The following is an 11,316-nucleotide window of genomic DNA, read 5'->3' as shown; positions in this document are numbered from 1 at the left end:
CCATGACTAAAATGTCTGCAGAACCAAAGAAACTGGATCTCATGAGCAGTATGTTTTTAAGGACTACATCCACTCCCAGGTCATAAGGGAACAATTCTGTTATGAGAATTTCTTCCCAGTGGAGAAATTATTTCACACCAGAGTCTTCTGTCACTTACTACAGTCTTTTGCTGAAAATCTTTTAAGAAAACCAGCAACACAGAAGGATCTATACAAATGAAACCTGTTTTCACACCAGTAGAAAGGATCAAGGTCAACCCACCACAGTCACCCGTGGATGTGACAATCTAACAGTGTTCATAGGATATCACAAAAAAATAGTTTGATAACTATTATCACAATAATTCTATTGTGATATTCTATGGACACTGTTAGATTGTCACTTCTAGAGGTGACTGGCTGTCAGATGCCCACCCAGTTGCTCTCATCCTCTCCCTCCTCAACAGGACAAGATGAGAAATAAGAAGGATAAAGACACTCTCCAGTTACCATCACAGGCACAACAGACTTGAGGGAAATTTAATTTATTTCCAATTTAAAACAGAGTAGAATGATGAGAAACAAAGACAAAATCTAAACCACCTTCCACCCATCCCTAAAGGCACAAGGGGAATAGGGAATGCGGGTAGTGGTCAGTCCATAACAGCTCTTCTCTGCTACCCCTTCCTCCTCACATTTATCTGCTGATACTGCATGGCCTCTCCACAGCTGCAACTTCTTTCAGGAATATCAACCTGCTCCAGTGTGGAGTCCTCCATGTGCTGCAGTGCTCCACCATGGTTTTCTTCCAAGAGTTGGCTGACTACTCTGGGGATTCTCTGCTTTTCCTAGAAGCACCTCCTCCTCATCCTCCTCCTTCTCTCACCTTGGTCTGTAGGGCTGTTTCTCACGTTTTTCCTCTTGGTCAGTTTTTTTACCCTTTCTTAAATATTTTTTTCCTGAGGTGCCCCCTGGTTGGCTGTAGGACTCAGTAGTGCCCCTTGCAGCCCCCAATGCCAGTAGATGAAAATCTGCACCACTGCAGTGATAATAACTTTATTGTCAATTGCTTTGCCAACTGAAGAGTTTATATTCTAAGCTGAGTTATACCTGTGCTATCATCAAACTCGTGATTTTCTGACACCAAATACTAATTTTTAAATGAGGACTGCACTGGAAGAACTGAAGGAATTTTGAGAGAGTATCTACCAAAGACAGCAATCTTGTTTTCTTGTATCACATTGTATGTTATCTATAGTGGAAAGTGCATAAATAGATGAGGCATAAATTATACAGGCTTCTTCATGTATTCATCATGCAGTATATACTCATAGCAGGTCTAACTTTATATATATAATTGTAAAATGCACTCTGAATAGGCTCTTCCATGTATATGATTGAAAGGGCAGACTAGTGCACAAAATCATACCCTCATCCAGCTGGGTATAAGTGAGGCTGACAATGCCAAAGCAGGCTGCCAGTAACCCAGCTAAACAAAACCTCACCCCATAACTCAGTGTCTGTACACTGCAAAATCTCCCTCCTCACTGCAAGTATCCAGCGAGCTGTGCAGATTTCCGCCAGACACTGCCACAGAGCTCCAACAGTTGGAGTTGGCTGGATATTTCATTCTGTTCAAATTAGTGTTTTTTCCCCATACAAACTGAAATGAACAGCAATATCTCTTCCTGTCTATCCCGTGTAAATGCTGTTCAAAAGCTAATGGGCATATTCAGATTGTTGTTGCCATTTAGCCTGGTACCACTTGTTATGGCAGCAATAGAAACAAAGTGATCAGCTTTTAAAAGATAATGTTGCCTTGACAAGTATATAAAAATTATCAGACGTTTCTCAAAGGAACTCATTCTAAGGCTGTGAAGCATAAAGTACCTGTTAACATGTACAAAATATATTAGTTCATTCTGCAACTACTAGTTTCAAAACCTAAACTATAACTGATATCTCAGTTGAGAGCAGGTAATACTTGCTTGTGTAAGTTACAAAAAAATACCCAGTTCTTCTATGAGAGAAATAGCAGCTGAAGACATCCATTGTTAAAAATCTTCAAATCCTCAACGAAGCTGATTTTTTTTTTTTTTTAAGCTAGGGAATTTGGAATAAAAATAAATAGGGTGCATAGCATTGGGGTTTTGCATGGCACGTTGCATAATGTAACACTTGAGACCTTAAAGTATGAAACATAGTACCAAATAACAAACAGATATCAATATGGAGCTAGAAGACTGAAAGTCTGAAAGCACTGATTACAGACTATTGCACAGCCCCCATTACTTACAGCACCTTTCTGGAAATCAAAATTAATTTGGGTTATTTACTAATGTGGTTTCTAGAGCAGTGTTAAGGACAGTTCAGCTGGCCTTAGAGATATGAGCTGACACCTGCTGGCAGGGGATCTGGAAAGTTCTGCCAGGGTCACAGGGCAGGTTGACTTCATTATACACAAAGGCAGAGTATTCTGAAACTGTGGCCCCAGCTAGACCTTCAGCTCTGAGATAAAGTGACAGCCCTGTGGAAATGAACCCATGCTTGATGAAAGTTATGGCAACCTTGTTCCTGTGAGAGGTATAAGGAAGTGCTCCACTGGAGCCATTAAAACTATGATAATTTGCCGGAAAACCCATCCCAGGGATTCATAGTCACCTCAGCTTTTTCTTTCCTCACTGTTTTGTCTTTTTCTCATTCTTTTCCTTCTTATTTTCAGATAGTCTTGTGTATTATGGATCTAATGACCAATCTGGGTGATAGCACAGAAATTTAAGCAGAAGACAGTAAGGGAAAAGAATTCTATATGGTCCTGAGGAAGGAGCAACACTTTTAAGGCAGGTTAAAATTGCAAACAGAAAAAAGTAAGATTTGTTTTCACTGTTTCTGTGTCTGGAATAAAGAGAGTCTGAAATACTCAAAATTAATTTAGATATTCAGTGTTAACTAGCTTGGTTTCGTGCTACCAAGAGTGTATTCATTCTTGCTGAAAATATACCTGGAAATGATTTTTAAATGCATACGTCACATCAGATTGCATGGTGCTATTTGGAGGTGAACTTCTCATCTTGTGACCTCACATCACTTCCCATACAGTGCAGCTCACAAAAGTCTAAAAGCAAGAAATACACTTCTCTTCACAGCATAAGGGGAAGCAGGTCAAAAAGGTGGAGGGGAAAGGGTGTAAGTAACTCAAATTCCTCTATGGATTTAGGCATTGATTGTCCAAAGCTGTAACCTGGTTGCTTAGTGATTGCTTTTCAGTGATTTTATACCAGTGCATAAACTCCTTGGGGAAAGCATTGGTATGACAGCATCAGATTTGCTGCCTTTTATCAAGTTCCTCTCCAATTCCAGAAAGTGAGTTTGGCAGTGTAGACAAGATAAACTACTAAAAGTATCAGAACCTGAATTTCTCACTCTGCCTCCACGTACTGGGTGTACAGGGCTCCCTGATGACAAACATGCATTTTAGTGCTGTAAAAGACAGCTAACATTCCTGTCTTTTGAAAACAACACTTGTAAGCACTTTGGATCAGAAGAAATTGCCCTTACCTTGTAGCTTTAGGCCACTGGCTTAAGTCCAAGTTGACGTTTGCAGGTCACTGAATCACTGGTGCACGGACATCCACCACACAAAAACCACTGTACATAATCTTGTAAACTTGCCAGTCACTGAATTACAGGAGACAAAAACTGATGCTGACACAGAATAAATTATCCATAACAGTAGGGAAGGGTTTGAGAATGTGATGGGTCAGAGGCAAAAGAGAGATAGAAAGTTGAAAATTCTTATTTGGTCACCAGTTATTACTTTTGCCCTAAATTAAACTCTTTTGTCAAGCTTCTTAGGCATTGAAGAAAATTAAGAGAGAAACAGCTGCTATATCACAGTTTTTAAGGAAGGTCTGTTCATAAGAGAAAAAATGAGAAATGTGTTTAGAGAATATAATAGGATCATCACTGAGAAATTTTTCATGCACTTTTTAAACTGGAAGGAGTTTACTACTTACAGGAATTTGCACATTTTTTTGCTTATACAATGAAGTAAAAGAGAGCAGCACAGAGTGAAATAGATCCTTTGCTATAAAAATAAAACATGACTGCATTTATTCCTCCTTATGAGGTGAAAACACACAGAATCAGAGGAAGAATTATGATACAGACATCCATTTACAGATGCGGGCTCACCTATATACAGTATTGTTTTGCTTCTGAAAACTGGAGCACATTCAAATATTGAACACGTCCCACACGACATTACAGAGTGAAGAATCTATGCTCCCAAGCTTCTCTCTTACATGTAAAGCTTTGCTCTTGCTAGTTATTTGTCCATGTTAACAAGCAGAACAAATAAAAGTTCAGTGAGACCTAAGGATTTAAAATGCACTGCAGTACTCTTCCAGCACAGTTCAAACACTTTTGTTCTGCATTTTCATGTGGAATTATAGAATATCCTGAGTTGGAAGGGACACACTAGGAAGTCGTACTCCTGGCCCTGCACAGGAAGACAACCTGCCTTCAACAGACAAGAAGAATCATATCATGTGCCCAAGAGCGTAGTCCAAACACTTCTTGAACTCAGTCAGGCTTGATGCTGTGATGACCTCTCTGAGGAGTCTGTTCCAGTGCTCAACAACCCCCTGGATGAAAAGCTTCATGTCATTCCCTCAGATCCCATCAGTGGTCATCAGCTAGAAGAGATCATTGCTTGTCTTTCTGCTTCCCCTCATGAGGAAGTTGTAGACTGCGATGAGATCTCTCCTCAGTTTACTCCTCTCAAGGCTGAACAGACCAAGTGACCTCAGCCACCCCTCATATGGCTTCCTCTCTAGACCCTTCATCATCTTTGTAGCTTTCCTTTGTACATTGTCTAATGCCTTTATATCTTTTTTATATTGTGGTGCCCAAAACTGCATACAGTATCAGCTTTTCAGATAAGAGCACTTACACTTAAGTCTAGAATCTTATTATCATGTCTTTCTTTGTTGTGGCTACTTGTATGAGTAAGAATATTTGGTCTTCAAAGAGGTTTTTGGAATTGAGTCCAAAAAAAAAAAAAAAAAGGACAAGACTCAGGAAGAATTAGTGGAGTCCTCCATAGGGTGACTAGTTATGCATGGGGCTAGTTGTAGCCTCAAGGATACACTACCTTTATCCTTCACAGACTGTTCAGTAGGAAACACAGAGACAAGATTTATTGAAGAGGATCTGCCATTTATTAAGAGATAAAATAACTGTCAGAAGTTCAAACAAACAAACCAAGCAGACTATTTATTCCATAGTTGCTCAGGCACAAAAACATGCAGCTGGCACTTAGGCTTCAAGAGGATGGTGAAGTAGATTAGCCAGAAAACCTCAGAATTTTGAAACCAGGAGTAAGACAATTTCTAAGCAAAAAAATATTTATAGTGGCCAAAACCCCCTTCACAGTAACCAAGAGAGGGAAAATTTCTAGCTTTCAATTTCTATCAGAGACAAACTGGAATATCTAGTCTATAACAATTTGAAATTGAGGCAATCTTGATTTATGAGACAGAAAGGGAGTAGTAGGTGAGGGGGGAAACAAATGGAGTCATTCATACTTTTGAAATCCATTTTTTCATTGTCTTCTTCACAGTCTGTTCAAAAAGTGTTAGACCTTCCTTGATCTCAAGAATGCCTTTTAGTCTCCTAATAACAAGGGAATCAATTAAGAAGAGAAAAGGAAGGGTCCCAAATGGATTTTTTCCTTCCCTTCTTAGGTCATACTCAGATGTATGCAAGGGAAAAAGTGATCTGAAAGAAGGAGTAGTGAATTCTCTCACTTCTTTTTCACAAAATTCTTTAGATAGTGAATTTATAACCAATAAAATCAAATTACGTAGTATGGGTTTCTACTGACATCCTGAATAAAATGAACAGTTGCTTGCACTCACTAAAGGATTATCTCATTTACATTTTCAAAAGGGATTACAGTGCCTTTAAAGGACAAGCATCTTTTGGGCTAATTAATTTTCTCAGACTAACTTGCAATGTGTGGTGAACACTTGATTAAATATTAATATGGGGTATGGGGTCACACTTTTTGCAGTTTTCTAAATCTGCTAGTGTATTGTCAGTGGGTTAAAATGTGGGTGTGTGAATTTTTTTTTGTGCATGTGTATATTCATGTGTTGTGGGAGAAGAGAGAAAATGAAGAGGATTAACAGACATTTGCAATATCTGGCTTCTTCTGGGGAATACAGGAAAGTTTGCAATAAGTGAACAGAACACCATACATTTAATCTCCATTGGTAGAGTGATACGGTTTTAGAATCCAAAAATTTCTGAACGCTATGCATTCAGATACGGGATATTTAGTGTAATATTTTCACAGAAACATTCAAAAAAGATCAGGCTGAAGAGTGTGGTACCTTAGATCAAGGAAAAGCCCCACACTACCCCCTAGTGATCAAAGTTTGGTGACCTCCAAATAACAGAAAACACAGTAAGTGGACTTTAGATCACAAGAACAAAAAAATGCCCAGGAGCGATGCAAGTCACTGCTGGTGTTCTTTACTTAGGATCCTTTTCATGATAGAAGAATAAAGCAATGGCTGTCGAAAGGCTGCAACTTCCAATTCCTTGGTCTGAAGCCTCAGTCTTAGTAACCAAACAAATATAAAAATGTATATATTCAGAAGGAGAAAAAAACAAAACCTCAGGGGAGATATTTCAAGTGTTAGCATTTGTAAAAACAAAATAAACTAGAAGGGTTTACTGCAACCTTATAGTTGTTAAAAGATGGTTTTTTTCAGTTTTGTGAGCTGTTTGCATTATTCAGATATACTGATTAGCAGATATCATACACACATTATTTCTTAGCTTTACATAATCTTGAAATTATACAAACCAAAAGCCAGGACTATATGTGTATGTGTGGTTAAACTGAAACTAATTAAGCACTGGTTTATGCATCAGAGACTGGAATCTGAATCTTAAAAGAAATAGGAATCACCAACAATAATTTCAGTACAACTTTGCAGAGATTTTTGTCATGTTTCACTAAAATAAATAAGAAAATATAAGCAGGGTCAAGGCATATTCTAAGTTAAACCATTGGAACAACTCATATGTTGAGAAGTAACTAAATCAGGGTGCTTTTTTATGTAATAAAGATGTCCCAAGATAAAACTGAAAATGGTTCTGTGTTTATTTCATCTTCATTTTTTTTCTCTGAGTGATAAAGCAGTCAGTTCTTTGGGCTTCTCAAAGGAATGAGAAAACACAAAATGATTTGGAGAAGCTCTCTGATAGGTTCTGCTTTTGCTGACATAGATTTCATGCCCTATACACAGGCAGGTGATCTGCACGGGGTTCTCTCTCTTCCACATTAACTAAAATCAAAGCCCTAAAAAATAAAGGTCTTTCATTACCACATGAAGAAGAGTTGTTGTATACCATTACCAGACTTCAATATGGTTAATTGTTGTTGATCCTTCAGATTCTAAATTTTTCTTCAAGTTTATTAGCATAGCATCTTGGAACCTCTCAAGTTAGTGCATGAAATCCCATTTATAAAACTATATTCCTCCCTCTTTTCCAGAGGACACTCCTTAAGGTCATCTTTTTTATTCTTTCTTTTCCTTTAGCAAGTTCTGCTGAGTGTGCATCCTTGTTTCTTTTGTTGCAGTTGTGGGAAAGCTTCATCCTTGCAGCTGGCAACTTCCTAACATGTAGGAAAGGGAGATATCAAAAGACCTGACAGTTCTTAGATTAAAATCATCAGGGCAATGGGACACTAAATCTGATATTCCATTTCATGATAGCCACCAGTGTAAGACAGACCATGCAGGAAGCACTCAAAAATATGATGAAAAACATCTAAAGGAAAATAATGCTAATACAAGGGGGGGAGGGGGGGGGAGGGGGGGAAGGGGTGTGGGATTGTAATGAAATCAGGCATTGAAATTTCTTAGAGTGGATGCACTTTTCATTGAGACTGAGCAATGTTGTGTTAACATGAGAGACATAGCTGAGACAAGCAGTAAAATCAAGATAATAAGAAAGATTGGAGGTATGAGAAGGAAAATCCACAGCATCCAGAAGGACAAAAGACCAAACAAAAATAAAATCAAGATTGTGGTGTGCCAACACACCTTGGTGCACTCTCAGACTCATAAAAAAATCCAAAATCGTAGCCTTTGTAAATACAGTTTAAAAATAAAATAAATAAATAAAAAAAAGCCCTAAATATAAATCTTCCCCCCCCCAAAAAAAAAAAAAAATCAAAGGTCTTGGGAGAAAAGAAACAGGACTGATCCTTGGCCGCAAGGCCAAGTGGCACATCCAAAATGCTTAGGGCTGCCCCTCTCTAGAGAAGATGTGTTGGAGAAAATTAGCTGAAGTAGTCCTCAAAAGAACTGGGAAAGAAGTTGAAAATTAATCATGTAGGCATTCAGGATTGTAGGGTTTGACTCCTCTGACTTAATATGTCTGTGTAGACATGTCTAGAACCTCTGAAATAACCTAGAAAAGACGGCAATAATTTTATCCAAAACAAAACAATTTAAAATGGGGAGGATTTTTTTTTCAAGTCATTTACTGCATATTTGTACAGACACATTTAAGACTGAGACTGTAGGATTTTATGCATTTAAGTTTTGTGATAAACACAAATACTTGATAGTTTACTCCTGCTGAGTCTAATCTCCTCAGCTATTGAATCCTTTTTCAATCCCTCATGAAACTCACACAGCATCATGAAGTCTAAGGAATTCATACTTGTCATGCTCACAGGTAGAACTCCAAGAATGAACAAGTAGTATACACATTTTAATAATTAATCCCTTTCCTTCTCACTTCCCTCGAGATTGATTTGTATCTGTTCCCATCTCCTTATATCTATATTTATTTTGTTTCTTACACACGTTTAAATTTAATCTGATTGTGTCCTTAGGCCTGTTGTTGATAATTAAACCCACGTATTTTATTGCCTACAGCATGCATTGCAAACTCCGTCTCTAAAAATGAGTCTGAAGCTTCCCCTTGATCTCAGTAAAATTATGGTTTGGTTTCCCTTCTGATTAATTTTGTATTGGGTGTAGTTTTAGATTTTTCAGCTGGGGTAAATATGCATTCCCATCTTTAAGTCAAAAGCAGTTTTTCTGATTGATGTCAAGTGAGTAATTGACCTGTAGTTCAAACCTGTTAGCAAAGATGGAAAGAGTAATCAAATGCCAGTTTTGTCTGGACCTGCAATTTTTTTCCTTTTATATATATATATATATATATATATATATTAGTGCTAAGCTTATTAGTCATATATGTGCAATGTATCTTACTGGAGCAACCAGATATTTAAATTTTTCAGAAAAAGAGTGAGGTGGAAGGCGGGAGCTGACTAGCAAATTTGGGTATCTAGTCAAATACATTATACCAGAGAAAATGTTTCACTAACATTATGAATTCATACACTGTCCTAAGATTTACAAATTCCAGGCTCAGAGGTCTTCTGGATGACAATATAAAAACAGATTGTAAACTTATTTGCCCATTTAATAGATGTGTTGAAGACACAGGAACTGTTCAAATGAACAACGCTTCCAAAACACCTAGGAACTGATGGGCTTTCATGTTTAAATTCAATTATTATTTCAGGTTTTTCCAGGTAAGGCCATATTAACCCATCATGACAGAAAATACTGGCTGTTTAAACCATAGATTTGGACCAGAGTGAATTTCTACATGGTAGATGAATGCCCAGGGAAGGAGCTTTCTGGAAAAGCACAGAAATTATTTTAAATAAGTACACCATTGAACATACCAGCTTGTTAGAGACTTCAGAAAATGCATATGTACCCAGAAGCATATATTCTGATTTCAGCAGCTGTATTAAATGAAAGATAAACCCTCTTTCTATATACATTTTTTTTCTTCTTAAATCTTCACAGAAAAACTACAATGGTAGTGTGTATAAAAGCAGTGGGTCAGTGAATAACATTCCAGGTTTACAATATAGAACTGTCAGCAGCTTCACTGAGTATCATCACTAAAGGGAAACATTTTTATTAATTTTTCTTTCCCCTCCTTGTACCATGTGGTTCTGCTTTATGATATGCTGTGCAAACACATATTTCACACTCAATGAGTCTTGGCTCTTACCTTGCCATTTTTTGATCTTGTAAATGGAATCTGACAGATTCTTTAGGTTTCCCTCTTCTGCCTTTTCCTTCATTTCCTTCCTCAGTAGAATGTGAAAAAAAGTCTATAGAAACTTTGAGAAAGGTATTTAAGACAGACCACTCCAGAAGACACTGTAATGAGGGGACGGTGGCTTCATGTAGAATCTCAGCAGAGTTTAACCATACACCTTGTTTGTAGACATCTGCATGTTTTAACACAAGTGACTGCTGTATAACCTGAGAACACACTGTGACATTCATATACATGCCTTTGACAACACCACCTGTACATATTCCTTGTAAGAACTCATTGCTATGGAGATGTGTCAGTGTTAACGCTCTCACTGAACTTTGATGTACCATCTAGAAAGCTCGGTATTGTGTGGCTAGAAGATTAGCTTTGCTTGCTTGAGAAAATCCTAGAAAAATGAGAACAAGAGATGTTGCTGGACATCACCAGGGAGATGATCTCCAACACATGCCGTGATCAGTAGGAAGGGGCTCATCTGGTGCTGCATCACCCAGAGTTCCCAGTGTCAGCAAGGATGTAAGACTGCTATTACCTTTTCTGTTACTATTATAAAAGAAGTAACCAGCTTTGAGTATCTGTATCTTTCTTATGACATAGATACCAAAGGATCCCAAAGTAACCGGTATCTCCTTGGTGCAAATCAATACTGAGGAACTAAAGGCAAGTGAGCCTAACGCTGCAGAAAGCACTATTCAGAAACACATTGGCATTTCTTTCTAGTAATCTCCCTTGAATATGAGTGCCCTTGAAGTCTCCACATTATTGCCATTATTTGCTTTCTTTTGTGATTCTTTAACTGTTCCAAATGCTATTTTACACTGGACACCTATGGACTGATGATATTATTGGCCAAGTTGTTCCTAGCAAGAAACAATGCTCCCACAGAGTCATGTCGCTAGTACTGAATACCAGAAATTCTGGACTTCGTTTGTATTCAGCTCAGGGGTGTTGTAATTCAGCACAATGATGATGGCCAGTCTCTTCACGAACGAAGAACCGGGGAAGGTCTTTCCACCTTCCAGCCTGCGCATTGGATTTTTTAGGTGAGACACAGTGTGCGCGGAACTGAGCCCACCCTTTAATCCTGAGGTTCATCTGCCGGGGCCAAGCACGCTTGGACGGTGGCAGCGAGGTCCTCAGGACGTAGATGGATTGCCT

The sequence above is a fragment of the Empidonax traillii genome, unplaced genomic scaffold (genome assembly GCF_003031625.1).
Source record: "Empidonax traillii isolate 1590-97213 ecotype Southwest subspecies unplaced genomic scaffold, ASM303162v1 scaffold78:size1262613, whole genome shotgun sequence".
In the NCBI taxonomy this organism is placed as follows: domain Eukaryota; kingdom Metazoa; phylum Chordata; class Aves; order Passeriformes; family Tyrannidae; genus Empidonax; species Empidonax traillii.
Note: the sequence above shows the minus strand (reverse complement) of the source record.